Source organism: Dreissena polymorpha, chromosome 7 (assembly GCF_020536995.1).
Source record: "Dreissena polymorpha isolate Duluth1 chromosome 7, UMN_Dpol_1.0, whole genome shotgun sequence".
In the NCBI taxonomy this organism is placed as follows: Eukaryota; Metazoa; Mollusca; class Bivalvia; order Myida; family Dreissenidae; genus Dreissena; species Dreissena polymorpha.
In genome coordinates, this window is record NC_068361.1 from 15,069,700 (window position 1) to 15,080,761 (window position 11,062).

Consider the following 11,062-nt stretch of genomic DNA (forward strand, 5'->3'; position numbering starts at 1 on the left):
GAGTTTTAGCAGCGCCCATGCCAAAGTTTAACATGGAATAAATCGAGAAAGAAATATTTTATTGTGAACAGAACAGTTTATATTTCATTGCCAGTATGTGTACATTTTTAATTCTGCTCAAAGTAAAATTGGAGTCTGATGCGAAAAAGATGAAGACAGTGAATTATAATAAGTGAGACCAATTTCGGACAAATGTGTGTTTTCGGATTAACTGAAGGTCGGTGTGTTCAAAATTATTGGACATGTGGATTCGTAATTCTATTTTTGGAGGACAAGCGTATCTTTATAGTAGTATTCGGGTAATTTGGCGTCAGTTTTGTTTTGATTTAAACGCCCTTTGTTGCACGAAAAACTTACAAAGATTCTGCTTATAATCAAATTTTGAATCACTCAAAATAAAATTTGCTAAAATTACTTGGAATAAACAAGGTACTCTTGTCAGGGGTGTGATTATCAAAAAAAACATTAAAAGCCTTCAGGAAATAGCCCCTACCCCTGCCAGGGTTTAAAAATGTATTGCATTTCCAAACAGATCCAGCAGAATCCGTCACATTTTGTTTATGAAATTTTGTCATAAAAGATGAAATCAGCTGAAAAGAGGAACAATCACACCCCTGGATGTGCGAGCGAGGTAAGTATTTTTATTTAATGTTCTTTTTTAGCATGTTCTATGTTTTAAAGCTTATATCTAAATGTACGATGGTAAACAATTGTTGCGACTATGATGTCAATGTACGATGGGTCTGATAGAACAGTTGTACGAAGAAGCGTACGATGATCTTACGCTTAAAACGTATGACGATCTTAAGATAAACATACGATGTTTGATAAAATGAGCCCCTGGACTATATGCAATGATCATTGAAATTACCCAAATAAAAACGTATCTATTTAAATTAAAATACAAGGCTTCAGAAAAAGGAATTAATAGCTTTCATACATCCTTATCTTCTAAAGATGTTTTATCATTATTAATGTAAATCATCAGACCAAAAGCTGCTGTTTTTAAAAATGGAAGAACATAAAAGTCATCTGCTTACCACCACTGCTTCCCTTTGAAAGAAAAGAAGAATCTGAAGACAGAGACAGACATTAGTTCTCTTTTATTGCCTTCTTCTCCTGTGATTAATTCTCCATGATAGGTAAGGAGAAAGTCGCCCTTGTTTCTATGAACTTCTGTTCTAACTCCTCTACCTGGTAAAAGTTGTATAAAACATTATGCTAACAACCTATATGCCATATGGAACAAGAGCACAGCAGAGGGAGCATTTTACACTCAAGGAAAATTACATAATTTAAGTATGACAATCATTTATCATCTGACCTTGAAACTGCTATATATATAATGACATTTAAGTGAAGTACATATAAACATCGGTCAGGTTAATGTATGGTAAAAGACAATTGACTTTGTCTCAAGTGTGAACAAGAGCACCACATAAGGGGTGCCACGCTCAGCTGCGAAAGCTTGTCATAATTTTTTTAAGGTCACAGTGACCTTGACCTTTGACCTAGTGACCCACAAATGGGTGTGGAGTGTAGAACCAGGGCTCCACACTAACGGTGGTCCATTGACCCGGGGTCAGTAAAAAAAAGGGAGGAAATATATTCAGCTAAACTAGAATTTGGTTGATCCGTAGGACCAGTTAAAAATCCCGACCAACTTATCGTAAATACTGGTGGAAAGCCGTTTTTATCAATAAAACAACTTCATATGTTCATAATAAACCGATAATTTCATCATTACTTTGTGGGCAATCTCGAGACCAGGATAAACAAGGGCTGTTTGTAAAACATGCATGCCCCCCCATATGGGCTCTCCATAGTGACAGCCATTGTCTACGTTAGCGTTACCGATTGCCAAAATCGCCATTGGCGTTTACAATTCCTGGCTGGCGATTAAAAATAAGATTTTCATGAAATTGGCGATTGAAAAAAAGACCCTATGCTTTACAAATGCACACTCTAAATGCCTGTTTTCAGACCGTATAAAACGCCAAAAACATCGCTAAGATTACACAATCATTACCCTTACCGGAAAGGCCCCAGGGGATAATGACGACGGCCTAGGTCAATAATCCACATGGCTAATGTCTTAAGTGGTCATGCTTTACACTGCGACCAGACTTTTCGAGTATTTGGGTTACTTGGAGATTTACATGATAATCACTGAAGCGTGCCGTGTAATGGCCTATGCTCTAGATGTTACGATTCAACGTCATCGAATCGACCAGTACGGAATTGTCATTTAATCAGATGGGCAGAGTTATGGCATTGACATAGCCACTTAAAACTAATTTCAAAAGAAACAACGATTTTGATTGGCTAAAAAAGTAGATATGAGTAACTTCCCTTTACGGTAGCTATGCGACATGAAAGACCGATTTCGAAAGCGAGTTGCAGATTCTGGGAAAAATGGATGCTGTGAACGAAAATGGAAAGTCAAAGCAACATAAATTAACACAATTCTTTAGAAAAGAAAGCGGACAGAATAAGCTAAGGAAATTACCAAATGTTAGGTTCGCAATCCGAAGACGTCTAAAATAGCGCAGACCTGAATGCAGAATCGGAAACATCTACCTGTCAAGTCTCACGGTTTCGCCGTGAATCCACGGTTTTTGACATGGAATGACGGTCTCATGCTGACTAAGTAATTTCTCACGCATTTCTTCAAAAACAAAAAAAAAATGAAAAAAAGTAGTGTTTGGATTACATTAAATGTTGTATAATTACTACCGAGACGGGAGGGCTGTGGTTTCTAACCTAAATACCACATGTACCGAAAACTGTTTTACGGTGGTAACAGGGATCATATTTTCCCGCAACATCAATCGGTCCGGATATAAAAGTATCCGAAAATGTGTGTCCGAAATCATGACAAATTACGTTAAAATATATTAAATAAGGTGGTAAAATACATGTACAAGTACAATTCCCATAGGCATTTTTTTAAACGGAACGAGTTTTCTCAAATGGTTTTATCATTTGGTATTTCATTGTTGTTTCGTGTGCTGTTTTATCAGACTTTTTTCATCGTTGTCAATATTATTAATCTGTGAAAGTCTATACCCATGTTTTAAATTGTTGTCGACACAATAATATCTTACAAACATGCACTGAACCAAACAAATGTATGTGCGTAGGTTGGCTACTGACAACAACAAACCAAATAATTAAGAAATAATTTGTTGTCAAATAACCCACGTCCGATAGTTTAGATGCGCAGGGATTTAATCACCAGAGCAAAGCATTTGAAACCACGAATCTAATTTTCCGGCCGTGAGTTATTCAACAACGAAGTACAAGAATTATTTCGATTCTAACACGGTTTTACTAAAGATTTATTCAATGTATTTTATTTTTCTTGTGCACTATTTTATGTGAAGTTCCGCCCATAAAAATAACTTTCGGCTGTTCTGTCGATCAGATCCGCGACTTTCATTCATAATTTTATTACCGGATTATTACGCTGGTGGAAAATGTATCGGCATGTTTGGTTTAGTTACAGCGCGTGCATTCAGACGCGTCTTTTCGGGTGCGTCTTTAATCCGCTGTTCACAAGTTTTTGATTCTTGGTCTAACGTGCAATAAACCGGTCCTGACCGGTTTAGAGACTGCAGTGAATGGTTTATCACACATAATCGAGATAAGAATGTCATTAGGGTGTGTTAGCATGTCCACTGTGTAATCGATTTCATGACATGGGAATTTTAATAGCAAACAGAATCGGACCGACTGTTAGGGATTTTCAATCAGTCTTTCATGACCCCAATCGGTCTAGGACCGACAAAACCGAAAAAAATATGATCCCTGGGTGGTAATGTATCATTATCACTACGCCACCGGTGTCTGTGTAAACAAAAAAATCTCCTGCAAAATGTCAGCAAGTGGCTCACCAGCGAAGAAAATTTTTCAAGCAAAAAAAGGGCTAATTTCAGACAAAAATAGTCTTAATTTTGCTCAGGACATTTTCAGGTGGGGCATGCCCCCGGACCCCCCTAGGTTTGGCGACTAAGTTTTTTTTCCTTAGCGCCAACCTAGCATTGTGTGAATATGTTTTTGACACTGTGACCTTGGCCTTTGACCTAGTGACCTGAATATCAATAGGGGTCATCTGCCAGTCATGATCAATGTACCTATGAAGTTTCATGATTCTAGCCATAAGCGTTCTTGAGTTATCATCCGGAAACCATTTTACTATTTTGGGTCACCGTGACCTTGACCTACTGACCTGAAAATCATTAGGGGTCATCTGCAAGTCATGATCAATCTACCTATAAAGTTTCATGATCCTAGGCCTAAGCGTTCTTGAGTGATCATCCGGAAACCATTTTACTATTTCAGGTCACCATGACCTTGACCTTTGACCTAAAAATCAATAGGGGTCATCTGCGAGTCATGATCAATGTACCTATGAAGTTTCATGATCCTAGGCCCAAGCGTTGAGTTATCATCCGGAAACCACCTGGTGTACGGACCGACAGACTGACCGACATGTGCAAAGCAATATACCCCCTCTTCTTCGAAGGGGGGGCATAAAAATAGCAATATATTGGAAATTCAATTTTGTCTAGAAGCCCGGATGACAAAACCCTGTTGTCGGATCAAAAAATTGATTTGCGTTTCGCAATTGTCTCCCGCAAATGTCTCCAGACTTCGCAATGATCAATACACAAATTAACATAAAATTCGAAGCGTTTGGATTGAGAAATGAACAAAATGGTGTTTTATTATTTTGAAAAAGCAGCAATAATTAGCATTGTATCGATCTTAGTACCATCAGAATTTACTTTGTTTACCGTCAGGGTTCGACACTAAGGCACGTCCGACAGACATTGTCTAGTAAGATCGGTGGTCGGGCTAGTAAAACTGTGGGCTAGCTTGTCCGACTGGTCGTACATACAAAATCTATACTGATTCATATAACTATAACTAACCGAAAACCTTTTTCTCTTGATGTGTAAAATAACAATTGTATCCATTATTTACATCAGAACAAAACTAGCGTATATAAATAAACGCGGAGCATTCACATGATTCATCGCTATTTATAGACGCGAAGGAGAGCTTCCCGCAGAAATAGCTTGTTTCCATTGGTTGTCATGAATATTAACCCTTTGCATGCTGGGAAATTTGTAGTCTGCTAAAATGTTGTCTGCTGAATTTTTAAAATTAGCATTTTCAATTTTTTTCAAAGAATACTATCAGAATAGCAAACAGTTTGGATCCAGATGAGACGCCACATTCTGTGGCGTCTCATCTGGATCCAAACTGTTTGCAAAGACCTTCAAAATTCCGTTTCAGCACTGAAAGAGTTAATGATTTTCTACAGTGTCATAGAACTTTACATCATGTTTTTACGACTTCTATCCAAAATCGCTATCGTCGATGTAAACATTTTGGTGACCGCGTAGCAGACGAGAGAATGTAATTTAAAGAATGGCTTTGTTCAAGGTTAGATTTTCGTCCGACAAATAAGTTAATAAAGAAGAATCAGACGGTAAAACTGACACAGATTATGATGGAAGAGGGCCTTGGAGCTGTGGTAGCATGGAGCACAGCGGTCAAGGAGGCTAGAATTTGATAACGTTTAATAAATGTCACCTGCTGTACAGACATCATTTGTTTAACTGGTGATAAACAGTGAAATTATAACAAACAATTTATGTTGTTAAATAGTTTTATATTATTTTTTACTCTGTGCATCAAATAACTTTCTTGTGTTCACTATTAATTTTCTGATGAAACCTGATTAAACAGTTACACAACACAATTCTGTTTATTTGCTATGTCATTAATGGTCTAGTAGACATCAGATTCGGGCTAGTACATTTTAAGAGGAGCTGGTCCGATGGTCTGGCTGTAAAAAAAAGTTTATGTCGAACCCTGACCGTGCAAATTTACAATGGAGTGCGCCGAATAATGTTTTGATATCGCAGGAGAGTAAGCGTATGTATTTTCAAGATTTTCAAGTTTTCGCAATGTGGAATTTCATTCCAAGGGTGGTTGAACCTCTGCCTAAAAACCTTAAACTAATAAAGAGAAGCTTGAAGTACAGAGAAAATATGAAAAGGATAAGAGATAGTTTAGAAGATAGTAGTTTTCTTTTTATAAATGCACAATACATTGTGCATAGTCCGGAAAGTAAGCTGAACTTTATGTCAAATAACATTGTCGGACCACTTGAATCTTGGAGGACCAGTAAATTCTGAAAGCTGGTGGTCCTTTGGGTCAGTACGTAAAAAAGTTAGTGTCAAGCCCTGGTAGAACTCATCAAGGTGCATCTACATATGAAGTTTTAAAGTTGTAGGTGGAAGCACTTTCATTGTAGAGTAAAATGTCAAGGTTTTAGCATGACACAACACGACGAGCTGGCTATGACAAAACCTCGGGGGTTTTCTCCGAAAACATCGAACTAATAAAAAACTACCACCGAGTAAAAATCTTACAACCTTAAGCTTGGATCAATTGGGTTATATTATAGAATTTACAAACAGGCCTTTTTCTGTCTATTCTGGGAAAAAGTACCTGGAAAAATTGGGATTTTACCAGTCCCGGTTTCTTCCGAATTGGGAAGAATTTTCATGGACAAAAGCATTGTTTGGGAAATTATTTTTCTTTTTTTTTCTTATTTTATGAAATGTTTTCATACATAGGTATTGCCTAAAAATGCTATTTAAGTATTAAACTCTTTTTTTACCATGCAACAAGCAGCTGCAGCAACAGTCATTGTCCACTGCTAACGTAAGTATGAGTATGATAATAAAACACAGTCTTTGTTACGTTTGAAGTTCAAATGATATACATAGCTTGATATGTCATTAAGTATTTTTTATGAACATTCAGTCGAACGACCTGCATCCAACATATTGTTATTCAAAATTCAAGTTGCCAAATGTCTGAAGGCAACCATTATTTGAAACACAAAAGTATAGCTAAACATCATAAATGTATAGTATTGAAATGTTAAGAAGCTGCAAAGGGTAGTGACTCTGAATCTGGCAGTGGAAAATGAGTCATATTCTTGGTTAACCGTTGAGTAGACTGATTGGCGGTAGTATTTCCCCACAAAACATTCAGTTTTTGTGTGTCTTTCAGGTCATTTTTTTGTATTTTACTTCAATAATACTTAGAATTATGCGACATTTTTTTAAACTGCGTCAGATTTCTGTATTTTTTTACCTTAACTTACTCTTCCGAACCACAGTAACGTTGCAAGTTAAACTAGTCCACATTTATTTACCTCAGGCCATTGATAACGATTCTCAAACAATTTACAGTAATTAATGCGTACACATTGTTATCAATTGTTGTATACATACCTGATAATTCTGAATAATCCAGCACTTCAATATTTAAAAGCTAATTCTGACCGAAAATGACCGTAAATGTGTCTTAAGAAATGCATAGACACAAGCGTCCGTCATTGTTTGTCTGAAGTCTCAAGATCCCAAAATTGCATTATGGAACGCTCGATACTATGACATTTTACGCATTGGCATGTTAAAACACGGTGCCCAAATTATTTAAAACACAGTATCTACTGAGAAACGCATTTTTCGGCTCCATTATTTCGGTTGGAAATTGGGAATTTTTGTTTAGATAATTGCGAAAAAAACATCCATATTTGGCATTGGGAATGGGTCCGACTATCGTACCTGTGAGATAGGCAGAAAAAGGCCTGACAAATGTCCAAGCTACAGTGCTTAAGTTCATTTTGAAATATTTCAAATTAATTTAGCTTTTTTCCAATAGCTTTCTCTGGATTAAACTATTTAAGATGTAAAACAAGTTTTAGTGTTGGAAGGGGAAGCTTGGTATTAGTTTATAGCCGTATGGATACATATGGCTGAATGTTACTGCTTCAATATGATTATCATAAAGTCTTTAAAGAAAGCTACAACAATCCATATTCCATTAAAATTTTCCTGTACATTTTTGCAAAGAAATATTCAACTTAGTCCTTTATAAAGGACACAGAGGGAAAGTTGAGAAAAAAATCGGTTTAAAAATAATACAAGGCATTTTTCATGAACAATTCTAGGGAACAGTTAAGCATTTGAAATGTTTGATTCCATTCATAAACCCATGTGGGACAGACAGACACAGTGATTCCAGTATACATTTAGCCCCAATCACTTGTGGTAGGGGAAAGCCATATAAAAGATTCAGCTTTTAAATGGAGCAAATAATGGTTATAACATGTAATTAACCTTTAGTTTATGACGATTTATTGCAATTTCTCCCCAAAAGTGCTGGTCACATGGTATTTTTCCCCTTTTGAGAGGCTAAGGCTGTATCCCAGGTTTAATTGTTTGTTTGCCCTTTTTATTTCTTTAAACATATACAGGCAAATACATATAGTGCCAGCTGAAATTGAAATTAATAAACTTCTTTAAATGACTTAAGGTCAAGGCTATCTGTCAACAAGAAATACCTTTAGGTGGAATTGTATCCACACAAAATCCACCAAGATCTGCATTCTTTTTTATACTTTCCTCTGCCACCAAGTCTGGATTGGTTCTTTCGTCTTTTCTTCTTTTTGACCGCATCTGTTTATACATACAAGGAAAACCTTCACATTCCTTGGTAGATTTTGATACAAAGAGGAATCTTAAATAATGCATGAGCCACAGTGCAATCTCCAGGGATTTTCTTAAGAACTTTTCTTCCACTTGCACTGGGGGCAAGTCACTATGAACATCTACTTGCCCACAGCGAAAACAGGTTGTCCACTTTCACAATTATGCTTATTAAAATATACTTTAAAAGATAAACATAAGAATGCAATCTGTTTATTTTATATCATGTAATCAAGGACAGGTTTTATCTCCTTTGTGACCCGTCGAAAAATGGTCTTTTCCACTGGAATTTTTTTCCCCTCAGCCGGTAAATTTTTGCCTCAATTTTTGTTTAACCTTCAAATATATAAGTAAACCAGATCCAGTGTAGAAAATAATAAAAATATTGCATAGAACATTAACCAGCTTTCATACAACTTGTTAACAGTACCGGCCAACTTCAAGTGACCCACTTCATTCAGAGGTTGGGGAAGAATGACCCACAAATACAATGTCCCTGAACCAATCTCTCAGTTTAAATTCAGTAATTTGCAGAATAATTTTAAACTAAACATATAAATAAACTTAAACTAAAGATTATCACCACCAATATCAATGGGTAAACAGCAATAAATACGGCCTGGGGGCAAATACAATGCAATACAGTATATTACCTCGTGCACAAAAGAATCTGCTAGGCCCGTATTCACCAAACAATTCTTAGACTTAAGTCTAAGAATAAAGAAAATTGATTAGGTCGAGTCCGTCAAGTCGAGTCCGTTAGGTCGGTCATGTCGGGTCCACTGTCCGCGTCGAAAAAGAGCATGGCGATCCCAGCAGGCATAGCATCCATCCGATTGGTCGCGAGCCCCATTGGCGGGTTTTCTTACAAAGTTGTCGTTCGTTTCTTTCAAAGTCCATTCGGAATGGGAATCAGACAACTCGCCCCAAAGAAATCTCACCCCAAGACAATTCGCCCCTGAAATCTGAACAAGCGTGAAATGTTAAACGACGTTTAATTTGACGGCATGCTTTCATTTTCTGTTCAAAGATTTTTTAATCAGACATATTGTATGATAGTTTGGTTTAAATATAGAAGAATAATTGAATGCTTTTGTGTTAGTTATGTTTTGTAAAAGTGTGAGTTGATGAAAATTAATTATGCCGACATGCTTTGATTGTCTGGACACAGATTTATGAGTAAGACATATGGTATCACAGTTTGGCGTGATAAAAGACTACATAAGGTTATTAACAAGCTTAACCAGACAACAATGCTCTTTTTAAAGTAATTGACCACTCGCCAGCTGTCAATCAAACTCACGTAATAATCAATCAGATTTCGTTTATTGCGGCCACATGGTCCGACAAACAAAGACTTACGGAGTAATGGAATAAGCGTTTTATGAAAACACAACTTAGTGGGCGGAGCGATTGCGTATTTGGCGACTGATCATTTAAGAGGGCTGTCTGTATATAAAGCGGGCAGTTTTCAGTGAATCATATGCCCCAGACCAGACCACGATACTAACCTGGCATATTACAAAAACACATAGGAATGCTGTCTTTGCTTTTATAACCAGAAACACTAACGTGTGCGCTCTCCCTAATACCAAATTTACTATCATCTCAAACTCAGCCCTCTCTTCTTTCATCAAATAAATGACCTATCAAAACTAGTCTGGCCCTTACAACACCACAGTCTCACAAGACACTTAACACAGCAATAAGAAAGAATTTACAAAGAAATTTTCTACCCCCAACGAACTAGTCATCGGCCCAATCAAACAAACATAGTCCCTTTCTTCTATCATCAAATACATGATCTTTCAAAAACTAGCCTGCCCTTCGCAATAACATTCAAACTATATACCAAATAGCAACAGAGAGAGCCCACGTTACCGTAAGATATGACACAAGACAGCAGAACTACACATGTATATAAGTACCGATACTAACACTATGTACTAATATGTCCTCCGCGAGAGACGTTAAACGGGGGTGCAGTGTATCGGTGCTATACACCGGGCACTTAAAAGAACCAGGGGCGCCTCTGGAATCGGGGCGTTTCCTGTATCCTGCTCGAACCCCCACTAACACCTCTCATGGGGCGGAGAGCACAATAACCACACTTGGGTAAATGAAAGCTAGAATACAGGACATAAACTATAATACTATGAGTTTTACAAATTAATATAAAACATAAATAAATCATATGATATAACAACGGCATTTTGAGATCATTTATTTACTTTACCTATCCAATTATAATAGCAAATATAACATAACTACAAAATAAATACATCCCAGCTTGATACATGGTCTGGATGTTTGGCAGGTGGGTGGGAAAGAACGATGGTGACTCCGGGTGGGGCTTTGGGGGGCTCCATGGTTGGTTCTTGACTGATCTGTTGTCGCGCGCAGCGAGAGGGTGGATGAGGGTGCTTGTCTCGAGGGTCTTCAGCGGTTGGGTGCTAGGGCCGGGGCCGTATGCGGGCGCG

The 11,062-nt window shown here is 37.3% G+C and overlaps 1 long non-coding RNA gene across 2 annotated transcripts; it reads right to left on the minus strand.

The window, feature by feature from the left end:
- Positions 1 to 1,045: 1,045 nt before the first annotated feature.
- LOC127839248 (uncharacterized) lies at positions 1,046 to 11,062 on the minus strand. 2 transcript variants are annotated; one of them, XR_008030249.1, is made up of 4 exons: positions 10,865 to 11,062; positions 9,236 to 9,547; positions 8,438 to 8,552; positions 1,046 to 1,194 (listed from the first exon to the last, which is right to left on the minus strand). It is a non-coding gene; the product is annotated as an uncharacterized LOC127839248 (long non-coding RNA). The 2 variants fall into 2 exon arrangements; XR_008030248.1 differs by having other exon boundaries at positions 9,236 to 11,062.